At 44.4% G+C, this 18,972-nt stretch overlaps 1 non-coding gene across 1 annotated transcript; it reads left to right on the plus strand.

The window, feature by feature from the left end:
- Nucleotides 1–1,372: 1,372 nt before the first annotated feature.
- Nucleotides 1,373–1,509, plus strand: LOC119920479. Its single transcript, XR_005448221.1, has one exon. It is a non-coding gene; the product is annotated as a small nucleolar RNA SNORA7 (small nucleolar RNA).
- Nucleotides 1,510–18,972: the final 17,463 nt, after the last annotated feature.

Raw genomic sequence — 18,972 nt, forward strand, 5'->3', positions numbered from 1 at the left:
TGCAATGGGGCAGGATATGTCAGTCTTTTCAGTCATATGCACACCCACAGAAGGGCTCTCGATACCAATAATAATATCTTTCTAAGTGAGGACAGCTATATATATTCATTATTAGCAACCTTCTAGACTGTGAGCCCATTGTTGGGTGGGGACTGTCTCTATATGTTGCCGACTTGTACTTCCCAAGCGCTTAGTACAGTGCTCTACACACAGTAAATGCTCAATAAATACGATTGAATGAATGAATGAATCTGATGACAGACTCGGAATAGCTTGAAATTCTTACTTACCTATATGCTGGTTTCTTTTGCCCAGAGTATTTTTTCAGTCCGAGTCTATAGACCAGATTCAAATTGGCATAACCATATCTCTCCTATGAATCGAGGCATTACTGTGGCATGAGGGCTTGCGAACGCTGATGAAACTTAGAGCTATGCCATATAGGGTTACCCATAATGGAAAGGTCTAATAGTAATTAATAATTATGGCATTTGTTAAGCGCTAACTCCATGCCAAGCACTGTTCTAAGCGCTTGGGTATATACAAGCTAATCAGGTTGTCCCACCTGGGGCTCCCCAGTCTTAATCCCCACTTTACAGATGAGGTAACTGAGGCACAGAGAAGTTAAGTGGCTTACCCAAGGTCACACAGCAGGCAAGTGGCAGAGGCAGAATTAGAATCCACATCCTCTGACTCCCAAGCCCATGCTCTTGCCACTAAGCCACACTGCTTCTCAGGTGCTTCTAACCCAAAGCATCGGACAGAGTTGATTCACCAGTGCTGGGCAGCAGCGGCATGGGAAGGGGTCGAAGGTGGATGATCAAGTGATCAAAATGCTCATCAAAGACAATAGCAGAGACTCAAGTTTTTTACTTCACGGAAGAAGGCAGTGGTAAACCACTTCTGTACCAAGAAAACTCTATGGATACACATACCAGAATGACTTTATGGCAGAAGATGGGACATTCTGAAAAGGGTGTGGGCACGGAGTCGCTATGGACTGGAAACGGTTCAACAGCATTTGAAGAAGGCTGAGTGTATGGAAATTAAGTCATGCAATAACAATAGTAATTACATAACTATTACATAACAACAGTAAGAAATTTCTGCATATTTTTGTGTCACTCTGATGGCAATGAATAAAACATACTTCTCTAAGAAACTGCTCTTCAATAACCTCAAACTTTTTTAAGTTATGGCCTTCTTTGAACTGCATTTATTCATATAAGGGAATTTCACAGGAAGTGAACAAATTCAGTTAAGTGTTGAGCTACTGAATAGGACTCAAGTAATCTTCAGTTATATCTTCACTATGAAATATTAATATGAACTTTTTTTTAATTATACATTTTTCCTAGGGTACCCATGACTTCCCTTCTCAGAATGGCACCTGGAGAGTTTCCAGTACTCTACCAGTCTCAGCTACGGGAGGGAGAGTTAAGAGGGGCATACCCATTCCATTCCTAGCTTGGGCAGTGGCTAGTGAGTGGAAGACAATCTGCTACAAGTCAAAACTCACCTGTGCTGGGCAGTAGTGGCATGGGAGAGAGTGGAGGGCGGAGACTTAAGTTTACTGCACGGAAGAAGGCAATGGTAAACCATTTCCAAATTTTTACCAGGAAAACTCTATGGATCCACTACCAGAACGATTGCAGATGGATGTGGGGATCCATGACTGAGATGCTTTAAGATCTCTGTTCGACTTTTTCTGTAAGAATCAAATGTAAAAGATTTGCCAGAGATAGGATGCAGGAGAGTAATTTTTTTGCTTAAACATGACATTACTTGTAATATAATTTACCTTTAGCTTTCTCGAAAAATAATTTCAACAGTTCAGACGTCCTTAAATTAGTTTTTTCTGAGTAATTCCAGTGCAGCTACACTGAAGTCAATCATTATGCAGATATTTTCTATTTCTTTTTTATTTTTCCAGCTACTTAATAGCTTCAGTTTGAAAATGTTATTGCCTTGAAATCTAAATTACATTTTCTAATGTTAATGTTCTTCCATTTAATAATTGTTCTTTAAGTCTTTTGAAATATTTAAGTGTTTTATATCTGAACAAGCCACTTAGTGAGGAGTTTTGGGGAAGTGGCTTAAAGTAGCTCACTTTCTAACCTTAGATTGCCAAGTTAGGTGATTGATTTTCTCATTTAAAAATTTCTCTCTTTTTTTGAAGTGGGAAAAAAATAATCTCTGCTGTTTCCCCTGTCAATTTCTTGTATACCTTTAAATCTGTATACATTGTAAGTGTAAACAAGTGTGGTATCATGTACTAACTCTTTAAGTATAGCTGAATTTACAGTCTACCATTTACCAACCCTCTAAAAACCTATACAGTCTCTCCCAGCCTTAGTATAGTGCTCTGCACACAGTAAGTGCTTAATAAATGCTATTACTACTAATAGTGCCACGTCACTTCACTGCCCCTCAAGAAATAAAAAAAATACAGCCTACACCAGGGATTTTCCCTGCTTTCAGGGACCGTGTTTAATTCTCACACCTCTATATTCTTTCCCAGTGCAAAGTACAGTGCTTTGCACACAGTGAGCCCTTAATATTACTACTACTACCTATCCCACTCATTCTTATTACCACTTCTGCCGCAGCTACCAAGATGGCAGGGCACCAGGCTACATCTACCTTCAGACACCAATCTTGCCCCCTGCCCTATGTCCCTGGCCCACCTACCCAAATTCTACATGTCCTAAACAATGTTAATCCAGAATTCCTTGAGCTGATAATGATTATTGTGGTATTGGTTTAGAGTTATGTGCTATTTTTGGGGGTAGATACCACACAATCAGCTCACAATTCCTGACCCTCATAAGGCTCACAGCCTAAGGGGGAGGGATAACAGCTACTGAACCCTCACTTGGCAGGAGAGGAAACTGAGGCACAGAGATGTTAAGTGACTTGCCCAAGATCACGTAGAGGGCAAGTGTCAGAGCCAGGACTGGAACCCATGTCCTCTGACCCCTTGGCCTGTGCTCTTTCCACTAGCCCATGTTTCTCTCCTTCTTGGGGAAGCTACCTTGACCTCTCGCCTATGCAGCCTCACACATCCTAACTTCAGGTCTCTCTCTTTGGATGTCCCAACTCAAACTTAACAGTCTAAAATCGAACTCTTCATCTTTCCACCAAAACCCTGTCCTCTCCAAGACTTTCCTATCATTGTAGACACCACCACCATCCTCCACCTCACAAGCCCATAACCTTGGCATTATCCTTCACTTCCACTTCTACAGAAATGCTCTGGGCATGTCACCCCAGTCCTCAGAAATCTCCTCCCTCAAAATATCAACCTTTACATGAAGCAAAAACTCCTCACTATTGGCTTCAAAGCTCTCCATCACCTTGCCCCCTCCTACCTCACCTCCATTCTGTCCTTCTACAACCCAGCCCACACACTCCGCTCCTCTGACGCTAACCTCCTCACCGTGCCTCGTTCTCGCCTATCCCACCGTCAACCCCTGGCCCACGTCCTAGCTCTGGCCTGGAATGCCCTCCCTCCTCACATCCGCCAAACTAGCTCTCTTCCCCCCTTCAAAGGCCTACTGAGAGCCCACCTCCTCCAGGAGGCTTTCTCAGACTGAGCTCCCCTTTTCTTCTACTCCCCCTCCCCATCGCCTCTTCTCCCTCCCTCTGCTCTACCCCTTTCCCTGCCTTACAGCATTTGTGTATATTTGTATATATTTATTATTCTATTTCCCTTCCCCATTGTCCCTACTCCCTCCCTCTGCTCTACCCACTTCCTTGCCCCACACTTGTGAATATTTGTACATATTTATTATTCTATTTGTTTTATTAATGATGTGAACATATCTATAATTCTATTTACCTATTTTGATGCTAATGATGCCTGTCTATTTGTTTTGTTGTCTGTCTCCCCCTTCTAGACTGTGAGCCCGTTGGTGGGTAGGGATTGTCTCTGTTGCCACATTGTACTTTCCAAATGCTTAGTACAGTGTTCTGCACATGGTAAGCACTCAATAAATACAACTGAATGAATGAACTTCTCTCTCTCTCTCTCTCATTCAACCCACGTATTCTGTCTATCACCAAATCCTGTCGGTTCTTCCTTCACAACATCCAAACTGTTACGGTGCTCATCCAAGATTCCACCTTGACAACTGCATCAGCTGCCTCGTTGACCTCCCTGCCTCCTGCCTGTCCTCATTCCAGTCTACAATTCACTCTGTACCCAGAACCATTTTTCTAAAAATACATTCAGTATACATCACCTTACCCCTCAAGAACTGCCCAATGGTTGTCCACCCGCCTCTGTATCAGAAACCCCTTAAGCAGTCATCATTCTCCCCTGCCTACCTCATCTTGATAGTCTCCTAATATGACAACCCACAAACATCACTCCTCTAACAACCTTTTCCTACCTGTACCTCATACTTGCCTGTCTCACAGCCAACCACTTGCTCACATCCTCCCTCTGGCCTGGAACTCCCTCCTGCTTTGTAGCCGACAGACCGCCACTCTCCCCATTTTCACAGTCCTACTAAAAGCACCTTTCCTTCAAGAGGCTTTCCCTCATTAACCCATCTGCATCGCAAATGCACTTAGGTCTGAACCCCTTAAGGACTTTGAGACTCATCCCCAACCAGCACTTCAGTATGTACTCTTATACTCTACCACTTCCCCTATATTTTAAGGTCTGTCTCCCCCACTAGATTGTAAGCTCCTTGAAAGCAAGAATCAGGTCTGCTAAATCATCATCAATCTTATTTATTGAGCGCTGTGTGCAGAGCACTGTACTAAGCGCTTGGGAAGTACAAATTGGCAACATATAGAGACAGTCCCTACCCAACAGTGGGCTCCCAGTCTAAATCGATTGTACTCTCCCAAGAGTACAGCATTCTACAAACAGTAAAAGCTCAAAAATACCACTGATTAATTCTAGGTGTTACCAAGAAGGCTAAGAGATCAGCCTGGAAGAAGTGTGGCTTAATGGAAAGAATATAGGCTTGGGAGTCACCAGTTGTGGGTTCTAATCCCGGCTCTGCCACTTGTCAGCTGTGTGACTTTGGGAAAGTCACTTCACTTCTCTGTGCCTCAGTTACCTCATCTGTAAAATGAGCATTAAGACTGTGAGCCCCATGTGGGACAACCTGATAACCCTGTGTCTACCCCGGCTCTTAGAACAGTGCTTGACACATAGTAAGCCCTTAACTAAACTCATTATTATTATTATTAAAGAGGAGCTAAGGAAAGTAAGGCAATATTTCAGCGGGGTCATTACCCCTGGAACTAAATAGCAAACAAGTTTCAAAACAGGAATATGCAGCTATTCCTGGATTCAATATTCTGTTGTACAGTTTACCTACATACCATTTCTTCGGTTTTTGACCAAAGAGGTCCCTGTATGTAACCCATGTCCGTAGAACCTGCAGTTTTGGAGAAATAGCTACCCAAGTGAGAAAAAGGGCATTTTGCAGTTCTCTAAATCCCAGCGACTAGTTGTTAGGGTGTAGAATTGGTTAGCTGAACCCTGCCTTCTGGGGATTCAAAAATCTAAGAGTCACAGGACAGTGGCAAGCAAAGCATTGAGAAAGTCTCATGGTGCCCGAGCATGGACCACCTCCCCCGATCCAAGGAATTCCCTGTCCCAACTCTAAATAGCCAAGAGCAAGAGGACAACAAGGTTACTACTGGGGGTTTGATATTAAAAAGTGACTAACCGTCATGGTGGGACGGGCGATTAGACATACTCGTGCCCCCTTATTCCCAAGTGAGCATAACAGCTGCACATTATAAAAAAGTTAATATTTCATGGAATATTGTTCTTGCCACATTTTTGGATTTCTGGTTGATCATGTACTGACAGTGATTTGCAGCACTGGCAGTCTCTGCTACATACACAAATGTAAATCTCGTCAAGAAAACGAATTGTGAATTTAAAGAGGAAAGCGCTGACAGTGAAGGGCTGGACTCAATGATCTCACCTGGTTCCAACCAGCTCTGCAACAGTAGGACTGAGTGGCCTTGATTAGGAAATTGCACTCTACAGAAAAAGCACTTACAATTTCCACACACCAAAAAATCTAAAACTCTATTCAATTGCTCCACAAATTGCCTCTTCCACTGAAAGCTAGAACTTGGTCTTTAACTTCCCCCTCACTGGCAATAACAAGAAAAACCAGTATATGACATTAGACCAGAACCATTATGGCACTGAGCAGTTTTCACAGTGCAGGAAGTGATCTGACTAGCGTGTCTGATAAAATAAACCTAAGTGCAATAAAAACTCCTATTATATATGTTTGCTCGGAAGCATGTTTTTTTAATCACTTTGACCTTCTCGTGCCTTCCAATTTGGCAAATCAACTACTCCTCTAGAGACCTGATCACATGCAAGGTCACTGGTTTAAAAATCTGGGCTTTGGTAGTACTTGAGCACATTTAAGATTTTAATCCATCAATCAATGCACTCAAAGAGTACCTAGACAGATCACTTTATGGATAATGAAACTGAGGAATGATAAGGTCAGACGTACATATGCTTCAAGATGCCCCTAACAGTAAAATTTTCCCTACAGGTGAATGTGAGATTGAAAATGGCAATAAGGTACACACAGGGTTCACTGTGCTATGTACGTCCAAAGACCAATACTTGTTGCAGTGGCGTATTTGGTGTGCCTGGTGCTATTTAGGCTTTTGCCTCTTCCTTTCACAATCCTGACATAGCTTCTGTTCCAACAGAGCCATTGCTTTCCTGACTGCGGTGTGCCATGCTGGTCTATTTGTAGCAGCTGACTCCCATACAGCATTGCACGAGGCTTTATTTTACCGTTTACTCTGGTCTCACGCTTTCTGTTTCCCCACTTCAGCTGTTAGGGTAGCCTACCGTTGTCCATTCTCCCAAAGCATGCTAACCTGGAAGGGGGAAGCGGGGAGGGTGTTGTGCTGTGGTGAGCACAGCTTCAATGCTAGGAGAGAAACTTTGTTGTCTGGGAGTCTATCTTGCTGCCTGACCCTGAGTAGAGTCTATATGGGTCACTGCTTACGGAGATGTGTCAACCAGAGGAAGCCCAAGTCTCACAGCCACAGAGGAAGTTGTACTGTACTATACCTCTGTAGATCTTTACTTTCACCTGGAGCCCAATAACACACTGCTTGATACAGTCTCCCAAGGGACATGACCTTCTTGATAAAGTTTTCGCCTTCCTTGTTTCCTGGTGCATTAATGATAATAATAATAATAGTATTTGTTAAGCACTTACTATATGCCAAGCACTGTACTAAGTGTAAGGTTGGATACGAGCAAATTGGGTTGGACATAGTCCCTGTCCCACATAGGGCTCCCAATCTCAATCCCCATCTTACAGATGAGCTCTCTGAGGCACAGAGAGGTGAAGTGACTAGCCCTAGGTCACAAAGCAGACAAGTGGGGAGCCAGGATGAGAAACCAGGTCCTTCTGACTTGGAGGCCTGTGCTCTATCCACTATGCCATGCTGCTTCTCACAATTGTTGGTCAGTGAGCTACCTAGGTAACTGAATTTTGTGACAGTGCTCAGGTGTGTTGCTAATAGAGATTTTTGGTTGTGTGGTGGTCAATATATGACTTCCCCACCCCCACCCCAAGACTTACTGTCAGCCTGTATCATCTGGCTGATTTGGCCAAGTGGCTTACAATCATTGCATGTCTTATTGGGTGTGCACTTTTAGAGCGTAGTCATGTGCATACAGTAATTCTGGAATGACTGCCTATTATTCATTCGTTCAGTCATATTTACTGAGCACTTACCGTGTACAGAGCACTGTACTAAGCGGTTGGGAGAGTATAATACAACAATAAGCAGACACAGACTCTGTATGAGCCTCCAAGTCCTCGGGTCCCATCTTCCGGCATCAAAAAAATTAAATAGGACCAGACTCACTGCACACCCCTCTTTTACCCTTCTGTTAAAGGAGGAATGGATTGCACAGGGAGATGAGGAAACGTGTGCTTAATAATTGCCTCCCTCACCCAAACCCTGATGTGCTGCACTCCTGCAGTGTCAAAACAAACAAAAAAAGCACACTAAGAAAATAACCCTTGACTCATGAACCATCAGGATGCTCTGCGACCAAGCAGTCACCGGCCTATATGAACATTTCCAATGGCGCATGAACTGGCCTTGAACCGGGCCAAATGATGGACAACTCACAGAAATAGGCTCTGCATATAACTTCTTTTGGAGAGGTCCTCCCTATTCACAATGAGGATCAGGGGTTGGATTTGCAATCAGACAATCATTAACAGTGGGCCTTCCAAATCTGCCCAGGAAAAGTGGCTGTCTGATGATGACAAAAGATTATGTCATTTTCCCAGAATACCCCTATGGCATCCTTTGGCTAAGGACTAGAATTCAAAATCCTGGATCACCTAGTCTCTTGCTTAGCCATTGAATGCTGCTTTTTCCTTCTTGCTCACAAACTTTCCAAACAAATTCTTCTTTAGGAGGAATCTAGACTGAGTTCAAGAAGTTTTTTGAAGACAAGAAGGGCAGTTGGGGGTGGGGGGGGGGGAAGGTATGGAAAGCCATAATGCCAAGTGACCATGGACCATCTTCAAAACTAGAGTGGGAGAGCAGCTCAAAATGCAATTAGAAGAGAACGATCTAATATCTTTTATTTATACCTTGTACATTCGAGGACCCAGATGGACCCCTTTGCAGCGCATCGGCTTTTTTAGCTGAGGGCTCAACATTCAAATCCTTGCTAAACCAGGAGAAACTTCATTACTAAGCCTTCGGTGAATACTCAGGAAAAGCTAAAACCTTCCGCCACTTTCAAGGGAGAGTCGCCCTAGCTTTAAGACTGGGATGTATGCAGGCAGTGTTTTCAAGCTTAGAGAGAATAGTTCAGGGCAGAGACACTCCTGCCCCATATCTATGTGATATCAATATGACACAGTCAGGGTACTTTAAGCTGAACGCTCCAGACTGTGTTAGAAGCCATACGCCACACTGCATCCATCCTCTCTCAATCATAAGTATCCCAAATAGGACATTCAAGAACACTTCCCTTTCTCTTTCCTGCCTGGAAATACTTCGTTAGCACATCCCAATGTGGCCCAAGTCATCTGCTGCCATCACAGACCCCCGGAGCGGAACAGGAAGCTTTCTAGTGGTAGAGGCCAATGGATGCTGGTCCCGCAACCAGTTGGGGAAGAAAACCTATTGCCTCAGCTTCCTCCCCACGGCAATAACTTGTTCTCCCCGAGGTAATTCACAGCAGACATCACAGACCTTTAGGAGACTAAAGAACAATGGCAAAATTCCCATGATTTGTTATGGGTACCACACAGAGGTACTCACGAAGCACTCACACATTTTCACATTGACAGGCATCGCCACCCTTCCACACAGGCGCAGACAAACCTAAGAACCATCATCATCATCATATAGACACACAGTGGAGGGGGAAGTAAGCAAGCATGGGAAGCGGTGTCTCAGAGGGTGGGGGAAAGAGGGAAGTGGAAGGAAGAGGGAAGGAGAGGAAACAAACAGGGTCCTGAAAAGCAGGGGGAGAAAGTGGATCCCAGAGCATGGGAGTTAGGGAGGAAAATCCCAGGGCATGAGTGTGGGGAAGTCAGAGAATGGGGAAGCACCCAAACTCATAGATGCAATCTGTACAGTACAATAACAATAATAATAACAATAATAATAACAGCACAATAACAATAATACCACCTTGAATTAGCAGAGCACTTTCCACCCTCCCCCAAAGCTAATGAAATCAGTCAAGTCCTCGCTTCAGACTCCTGAGTAAAAATCTCCATCAGATTTGACTCAGAGTTTATTATAATAATAATAATAATAATGGTATTTAAGCACTTAATATGTGCCAGGCATTGTACTAAGCAGTGGAGTTAGTGAAATGACAAAAAAAGGGCAATAACAGGAATTTCTGTTCCAAAATAGTTACTCCTCAAGCAGAGCTCCCAACTTTATCATTTGAGAAAGTTTGGACCACTCTTTCTCCTCCTCTGCTTTTAAGAGACAGAAGATATTCCCCCGGCCCACGTCATCCCCCGGGCCTGGAATGCCCTCCCTCTGCCCATCCGCCAAGCTAGCTCTCTTCCTCCCTTCAAGGCCCTGCTGAGAGCTCACCTCCTCCAGGAGGCCTTCCCAGACTGAGCCCCTTCCTTCCTCTCCCCCTCTTCATCCCCCCCATCTTACCTCCTTCCCTTCCCCACAGCACCTGTATATATGTATATATGTTTGTACATTTTTTTTACTCTATTTATTTGTTTTATTTGTACATATCTATTCTATTTATTTTATTTTGTTAGTATGTTTGGTTTTGTTCTCTGTCTCCCCCTTTTAGACTGTGAGCCCACTGTTGGGTAGGGACTGTCTCTATATGTTGCCAATTTGTACTTCCCAAGCGCTTAGTACAGTGCTCTGCACATAGTAAGCGCTCAATAAATACAATTGATGATGATGATGATGATGAAGATATGCACTGAACTGCCTCCTTTGCAGCTTTTGGCATGGAGACACCAGTTTGAATTCCACTCAGATCCATGGCACCATGGGAACGGAACACAGACTGCAACCGCACTCAGCATGGAGATGACCAAAAAAAAAAAAAAATTTTTATTATCCACGTTCGCTACGACAGTCACAAAAGCTATCTATCTGATCCTTATGAAGTCAGAACAAACGACGGCTCCTGTCGTTCCTGCTGCTGCTGCCCCAAAAACGTACAGTTCCTTCGAAGCGGTGTTTCTCAACTTGACTGTTGGGAATCCACGGAGGGGGTTGCAAGTCTGAATGGGATCAGGGAAAACAAGCTGCAGAACTCTTGAAGGCCTGATTGATGGTTGCAGTGGTAAACTGCAGGCGATATGAATAGAGTGAGCTGCCCTCCTTGGCCTCCTGCTTTCCCTTCCCCTCTCTCCACATCCCTTTCTCCTTTACCTGTGCCCCAACTCGTACAATGTCTAATGCTAAGGAGACAGCAAGCCAGTGGATTCCGGTGGGTAGAAGGGGAGGATGGAGGGAGGAAGGATGGAGAGGTGATGAGAGGCATGGGGGTGGGACAGATAGAGGGATTATAAAATGTTTGAGCCACTGCTCTGAAACTAGGGACTTTACAGGAAATACCTAACCTGAGCTTGTGTGTCTCCGCAGATTTCAAAGTATTTTTCAGCTGCTTAACTTCATGGCACAGCAGATCGCTAAGGCTCATCCTTGTTCATCAGAGGGAGCAGTAACAATGGTATTTACTGAGCACTTGTGCATGGAGCGCTGTATGTAAAATTATTGAATCCCATGGACACTGCCCTCGCCAGGTGTTCAAGACTTTTAACTCCCTCCTCAAGCCCACTATCCCTCCGCCTCCCCCATCCCTTGCCCTTAATGACCTGGCCACCTACTTTATTGAGATAATCAGAGAAGCAGCGTAGCTGAGTGGCAAGAGCAAGGGCTTGGGAATCAGAGAACATGGGTTCTAATCCCGGCTCCACCACCTGTCTGCTGCGTGACCTTGGAAAAGCCACTTAACTTCTCTGTGCCTCAGTTACCTCATCTGTAAATTGGGGATTAACAGTGTGAGCCCCACGTGGGACAACCTGATGACCTTGTATCTACCCCAGTGTTTAGAACAGTGTGTGGCACATAGTAAGCACTTAACAAATACCATCATTATTATTATTATTATTATTGACACTAATAGGTATGATCTCCCTAATATCTCCCCTGCTCCTCCCCAGCCTTCCCCCGCTCCTGCCCCTTCAACTCTTCCATCTTTCCCAGGAGTACGTCTAGAGAAGATCTCCTGCCTCCTCTCAAAATCCACCACCTCTACCTGCGCATCCAAAGCAGCATGGTGCAGTGGACAGGACACGGGGCTCTGTCACTTGTCTGCTGTGTGAACCTGGGCAAGTTACTTCACTGGGTCTCAGTTACCTCATCTTTAAAATGGGGATTGAGACTGCAAGCCCCATGTGGGACAGGAACAGAGTCCAAACCAATATGCTTATATCCCCCCAGTGCTTAGTACAGTGCCTGGCACATAGTAAGTGCTTAACATATACCCTAATGATTATTATTCCTTCACACCTTATCAGAACACTTGCCCCCTCCCTTTTCCTCATCTTTCTCTTGAGCCCATTCTTTGAACTGACTCGAGTTTGCAATTTTAAGGTCATCCTCAACTCCTTGCTTTCTTTCAGCTCTCGCTTCCAATCAATTGTTCAATCCTGCCAGTTCTTCCTCTCCGACATTTCCTGGATCTGCTCCCTTCCTCTCTAAGGGTGAACCAGCCACCACTCTGGTTCAAGGTCTCATGACCTCAGCTACCCGACTCTGTAAACCTCCTCACTCGTCACGTGGTCTTCTGCCCCTCTCTCCCCCGGATCAGCCTAGACCTCACCTGTCTATATAATCTCCCTAAAATGTTTTGGTTTTTTTAAAATGGCATTTGTTAAGCGCTTACTCTGTGTCAGGCACTGAACTAAGCACTGGGGTAGAAACAACTAGTCAGGTTGGACACAGTCCATGTCCTACATGGGGCTCACAGTATTTATTCCCATTATACAGCTGAGGGAACTGAGGCATAAAGAAGTGAAGTGGCTTGCCTAAGGTCACACAGCAGACATAAGGTGGAGATGCTATTAGAAACCAGGTCTGTGCTCTATCGAGTAGGCCATGCTGCTTCTCAAGTTGTTTGGCACATGTCTCTCCACCCTTCAAAAACTTCCAATGGCTACTCATTTGCCTCTCTATCACGCAAAGACTCCCTACCACTGATTGCAAGGGTCCCCGCCAGCTCTTCCCATCTTAAATTTTAGTTCACTTGCTTCTCCCCAGCTTGCACTCTCTGCTCCCTCCAAGCTCATCTCCCAGCTGTAACTCCTGCTCTACTCTTCCACCTCCAAGCCTTTGCTCATGCTGTTTCCCTGTCTGGAATTCCCTCCCCGATCCAAATCCCCCCTACCTCAGCGCTCCCTATCTCCAACACTTTCCTAACAATCCCACCTCCTCCAGGATATCTTCCCCAAATAATTCCCAACACCCCAGGTCACATCAACCCAACAGCCACACTTAGTACTTATCTATTTGTGCCCAATCTCAGCACATATGTAAATTATTCAGCTATTCCATCCTGACATTTGTAGAACTGCTATATCCACGTTCTTTCTCCTGCTCCCAACTATTTTTAAATAATTTACGCCTGCCTGTCTTCCCCATTAGACTGTAAGTTCCTTACAGGCAACGAACATATGTTTTGCTTCTGATGTATACTCCGTTCTCCCATAAAACACGTTTTCACTAAGTCTTTTTTAGCTGGGATGCTGTTAGGGAATTAGGGGACATCCAAAAAAAAAAACAAAACATGAGCCTGTCTGGATACGGTGCAACGTGGTACTGGAAGAAATGCTTTGGGTTGGGCACAATGAGCATGGTGTCAGATTCGTAACAAAAAAAGGTTCCTTAATGCAAGAACCCAGCCCCCGTGTTATAGAAGAACCGTGTGTGCTCTCCCGAGCACATAGTACAGCACCCTGCATTTAAAAGATGTTCAATACATGATTCATTACTCCAGGATGCTCTAACTAGTCAGAGCTCAGAGTGCCCCATCTGGGCCATTCCCACTCGGCTTACACTTCTGTACAGTCACGCTGGAGGACCCAACAAGGCATCCGGATGTTCACGTTAGAATATGCTTCCAACTCTCTATAAAACTCTTACAACTCAACGAGCCATGAATAACATTGAAAACCCCCGAGATAATCGTTCAGGAGTTGCTATCTAAATAATTGGGAAGGCAAAAAACCCAGACCAAGAGCAAAAGATAAGCCATCCAGCAAGTTATCCTACATTTTCATTTTGTCTTTTCCACTCCACTGTCACTTCCACATCATACTCCTAGCTGTCACTAAAGAACCTAACACTTTGTTCAGTAAATCTGAGTGGCACATTCAACAACAGTGCATGAACCAGAAGAGAAAGCAACAGTGTCTGTTGCTGAAGAGGGCACAGTTACATTCAGTTCTGTATTCTTACTCCATCCAACCAATTTGCAACATGTGCACAGGGGAAACTGGGCAAGAAAATATACATGTCTCAGCATAATCCACAATCGCTACAGAATAGTACCAGACAACTAATGATGGTGGGATAGCGCCTACCCTGAAGTTCTACACACTTAGGCAGTCTTGATTGCGTGGTTGCAAATGCAAGCCCTGAAAGCTGCAATTCTGCAGAGAGACGACCTCTCTCCAAAAGAAGGAATATCTAACTCCTGTCTTTCATAAAATAATCTCGTTTTATTTAGTGTTGTGTTATTGATTCCACTTCTGTCCATTCACGCCCTACAAGTGTGACTGCTTTAAAGCTATGTACCGTTCTTACTATCACGCTGCTGAGATGGTAATTTACTTAATTTTATGTTACCCCAATTAACCTAATCAATCATATTTATTGAGCACTTACTGTGTGCTGAGCACTGTAATAATAATGATGGCTTTTGTTAAGCACTTACTAAGTGCAAAGCACTGTTCTAAGCGCTACGGAGGATACAAGGTGATCAGGTTGTCCCACGTGGGGCTCACGGTCTTAATCCCCATTTTACAGATGAGGGAACTGAGGCACAGAGAAGCTAAGTGACTTTCCCAAGGTCACACAGCTGACAATTGGCAGAGCCGGAATTTGAACCCATGACCCCTGACTCCCAAGCCCGTGCTCTTTCCACTGAGCCACGCTGCTTCCCTGCTTCACTGTACAACGTGCTTGGGAGAGTACAATATAACAGTATAGCAGACACAGTTCCAACTCACAACAAACCTAAATGTACTTAGAACGGTGCTTTGCACATAGTAAGCACTTAATAAATATCATTATTATTATTACTTTTTTCTCAACTCCCATCTCCAACTTATTGCTCATTCACTCTCCTGCCTGGAATTCCTTCCCCACCCGCAAAGTTCTCCTGAAAAGCCACCTCCTTCGAGAGGGATTTCATCAATTAATTCCCACTTCCCTAACCATGCCTTGCCAAAAGTCATCCTTAGCATTTATGCAAGCACTTAATATCGTGTTCTGCACACAGTAAGCGCTCAATAAATACAACTGAATGAATGAATGAAGGTGCATACTGTCTCCATTCCTTTATTCCACTACACTGTATGCTCTTCATTAGCTCTTCCATCCCTTGAAGGCAGAAATCAGGCCTACCTACTGTGCTGTACTGTATCTCCCAAGTGCTTAGTACAGTGCTCTGCACACGGTAAGTGCTCAATACATATGATTGATTCTATCCATTTGATAATGTATGTTCTGTTTTTAGTTTTAAAAAACTTTTCAATCAGCCCAGCACGGCCCACCCACCACCACTGCCATCAGCCAAACAGTGGCACTAGCTCGGGCTTAGCTCACCTGTTCTGGGCCAGCTCCTGAGCAGCTGCCATTTGGTTCACGATGGCATTGGGCAGAGGGCCGGGAAAAGGCACAGAGACTCTGCGGCAGCTCTGAAAGACTCACAGTCACGGGTTCTGGCCCAGGGGTGAGAGGATCCTCTGGCCTGGAGGAACACACAGGCCAGTGAGGATAAGCTAAGCAGTAGCAGAGTAGCAGACGGTGTGGCAGTAGCAGACGGTGTGGCAGAGAGAATAAATTCTTTCACTGAAGATCTATGTGTAAAGAAGCAGCATGGTCTAGTGGATAGAGCACGGGCTTGGGAGTCAGAAGGGCATGGGTTCTAATCCCGGTTCTGCCACTTGTCTGCTATGTGCTTCAGGAAAGTCACTTCACTTCCCTATGCCAAAGTTCCGTCATCTGTAAAATGCAGGTTAAGAGTGTGAGCCCTTTATGGGACAGGGATTGTGTCCAACCTGATCATCTTGTATCTAACCCAGCGCTTAGAAGTGTCTGGCACATAGTAAGCACTTAACAAATACCATAATAATAATAATATTGTTATTATTATTATTATTGTTGAAGATCTGGGTGTAAAGTGCCCCACAGCACTTATGTACATTTCTGTAATTTATTTATTTATATTAATGTCTGTCTCCTCCTCTAGACTGTAAGCTCGCTATGGGCAGGGTATGTGTCTGCTATATTGTACTCTCCCAATCTCTTAGTACAGTGCTCTGCACACAGTAAGCGCTCAATAAATACAATTGAATGAATGAGTCAGTTCTAGTACACAGGGGCTATGTTCTTGACAAGCCATGTCTTAAGGAAAACTAGCAGTGTTACTCCTTCACCTTGCCCAACACCAGTCCCATGAGCACACAATTATTTTTCCAACATCACATTGCTCCTGTCCAGATAGATGTGCAACCCCCAGCTCTATACAGGAGTAATCAAAACATGCATTATGGGAGAACTGACTGTACTGGGTCCTTAGTAGAGCATATGTCCTCATCTCCCTCTTCCCTTTGTCTCCTCTTCTGTCTCTACCTCCATCTTGCCCCACCTGCCCCTGCCTTCCCGTCGATTAACCCTTGAGCCATTCCATCAGCTTTTGTTAAAAAACATACTCACTATTAAGGCAGGATTGAACAATAGAACTTAATACTCTGGGCAGAGCACTGTACTAAGCACTCGGGAATGCCATAGGATTATATGGCATTATCCCTGCCCTCGAGTACTTTACACCTAGTAGGGGAGACGGGCACTAAAATAAATCACAGACGGGAGGAAGGAATAAAGTACAAAGATACATACATAAGTATAACGGGATAGCGTGAGCACCCAAGTGCTGGGGGGGGGCGGGAGAGATAGGCAGGGTGGGGAGGTGAAAGATTAATCAAGGAAGGCCTCCTGGAGGAGCTGTGATTTTAGGACCCTGAAGATGGGGAGAGCAATGTTCTGCCAGATATGAAGGGGGAAGGAGCTCCAGGCCGAAGGAAGGGCTTAAGCAAGGAGTCGATCGCAAGAAAGAAAGATGAGAATGAGGCACAATGAGGTTGACTTGAGAGGAGTGAAGTGTGCAAGCTGGGAGTGTAGTGGGAGAAGATCGAGGTCAAGTGGTGCCGAGAGCTCCGTTTGAGTGCCTTAAAGCCCATGGTCACGAGTTTCTACTTGATATGGAAAGGAATGTGAGCTCTAAACTGTGAGCTCATTGTGGGCAGATAATGTCACTGTTTATTGTTGTATTGTTCTTTCCCAAGAGCTTCGTACAGTGCTCCGCACCCAATAAGTGCTTAATAAATACGACTGAAAGAACGAATGGTCAACCGCTGGAGGTTTTTGAGGATAGGGGAGACGTACACAGATTGATGTTTTGGACGAAACAGTCCACACTGCAGAGTTAAGTACGGACTGGAAGGGGGAGACTCTGGGGGCAGGGAGGTCTGCTAGGAAGGAGACTGGTACAAAAGCGGAGTTGAGAAATGACAAATATAGCAGCAGTCTGGATGGAGAGGAAAGGGAGGATTCTGGAGAAATAACCAAAAGGATTTGGTGGCAGACTGAATATGAGGGTTGAAAGAGAGGAGTCATGGATAGCGACAAGGTTATGGGCTTGAGAGTCATAAGCAACAAAGTCGTCAGGCGATTAGCTCCGATGTGACACCCACCTGACAGCTTCTCTGGGTGGGATATGTGCATAAAAACAAAAATTGGTCGTATTCATTCATTCAATCGTATTTATTGAGCGCTTACTATGTACAAAACACTGTACTAAGTGCTTGGGCACTTCCTGGGTGCAGAGCACTGTAGTAAGCATTTGGGAGAGTACAATACACCAGAGTTGGTAGACCCGTTCCCTGCCCACAATGAGCTTACAGTTCGTCTCCCCCTCTAGACATGAATATAAATAAATTACGAGTATGTACATAAGTGCCGTGGAGACTGCAGTAAGAGTTGGAAAGAGGAAGTCAAAACCTGGAGGTACAGATTAAAACACACTGAGGATGCAGAGAAGCACAGACCTAAGACATGGTGGCATGCCAGCTGAATGCAGTGAGAGACAACTGCAGCAGACAGACCAACCTGGTGTGATTCAATCCAAAAAAAAAAAAGGATTTTTTTTTCAAGAGAATCATGAAACTAAAAGGAAAAACCAAAAGCAATGCCAGGCCCTATAAAGATCAAACACCAGCGTAAGGCAGAAGGGATGGTCAGTCCCATATCAGTTTTATCAGGCACACCTCACTGTGGGCAGGGAACGTGTCTGCCAACTCTATTGTACTGTACTTTTCCAAGCACTTAGTACACTGATGTCTGCACACAGTAAGCACTCAATTAAAAATCACCGGTTGATTTGTACCTATGGGTAGATTTCACCATCTGTGCTGCCATCTTCAAATACGAGAGACAACTAAACACTGAACTGTCCTTTGGGCATTTGAACACAAGCACTTCCTTCCTTTGCTACCTGTGTTTTAATTAAGTTTGGCCAACCTTTCATTTTCTCTGTTTCTGGCTGGCTTGGGAACTCAAGAAAACAAGACCCTACTGGGTTTACTTTCTTGACATCACAGGCAAATGTTGAGGACATGGCCTGGATGTCTGGGTACCTATTTGGTATGCCAATAGTTAAGTCAACAAGCCTAGGTAACTACAGCTGTACTTTGACTTGATTTTCAACTCAAGTGTGAGAATACTATGGCAATTCCATTGTCTTAAAAAGAAAACACTCAATAACATCCCCATTAAAGGAGTAAGCAGCCGAAACATCCATGTGGTTTTTTTCTGTCAACTTACAAGTCTACAGTAAATAAATACAGGCTTCAAAATGACATGGGATCACATACTGTGTGAAGCTGGGGACACCCAAGGTCAGAAAAAGGAGAAATAAGTTTTTTTTTTCCCAACTCTAACATTCTGTTTCTTTCACAAACAAAGTCTCATATTGCTCCTATTCTTGCCAATGCCTACCTGTCAGCCTGTCTGGAAGCCGGGATTTGAAAAAAAACCAAAAACCTCAAGGCAGTTAAGCAGTTTTGGCAAGGCATCCTGCCAGTTTCTTCCCTTCTCTATTTCCTTCAAAGATGCATTCCACCTCACCATGTT

This window comes from Tachyglossus aculeatus, chromosome X1 (assembly GCF_015852505.1).
Source record: "Tachyglossus aculeatus isolate mTacAcu1 chromosome X1, mTacAcu1.pri, whole genome shotgun sequence".
Taxonomy (NCBI): Eukaryota; Metazoa; Chordata; class Mammalia; order Monotremata; family Tachyglossidae; genus Tachyglossus; species Tachyglossus aculeatus.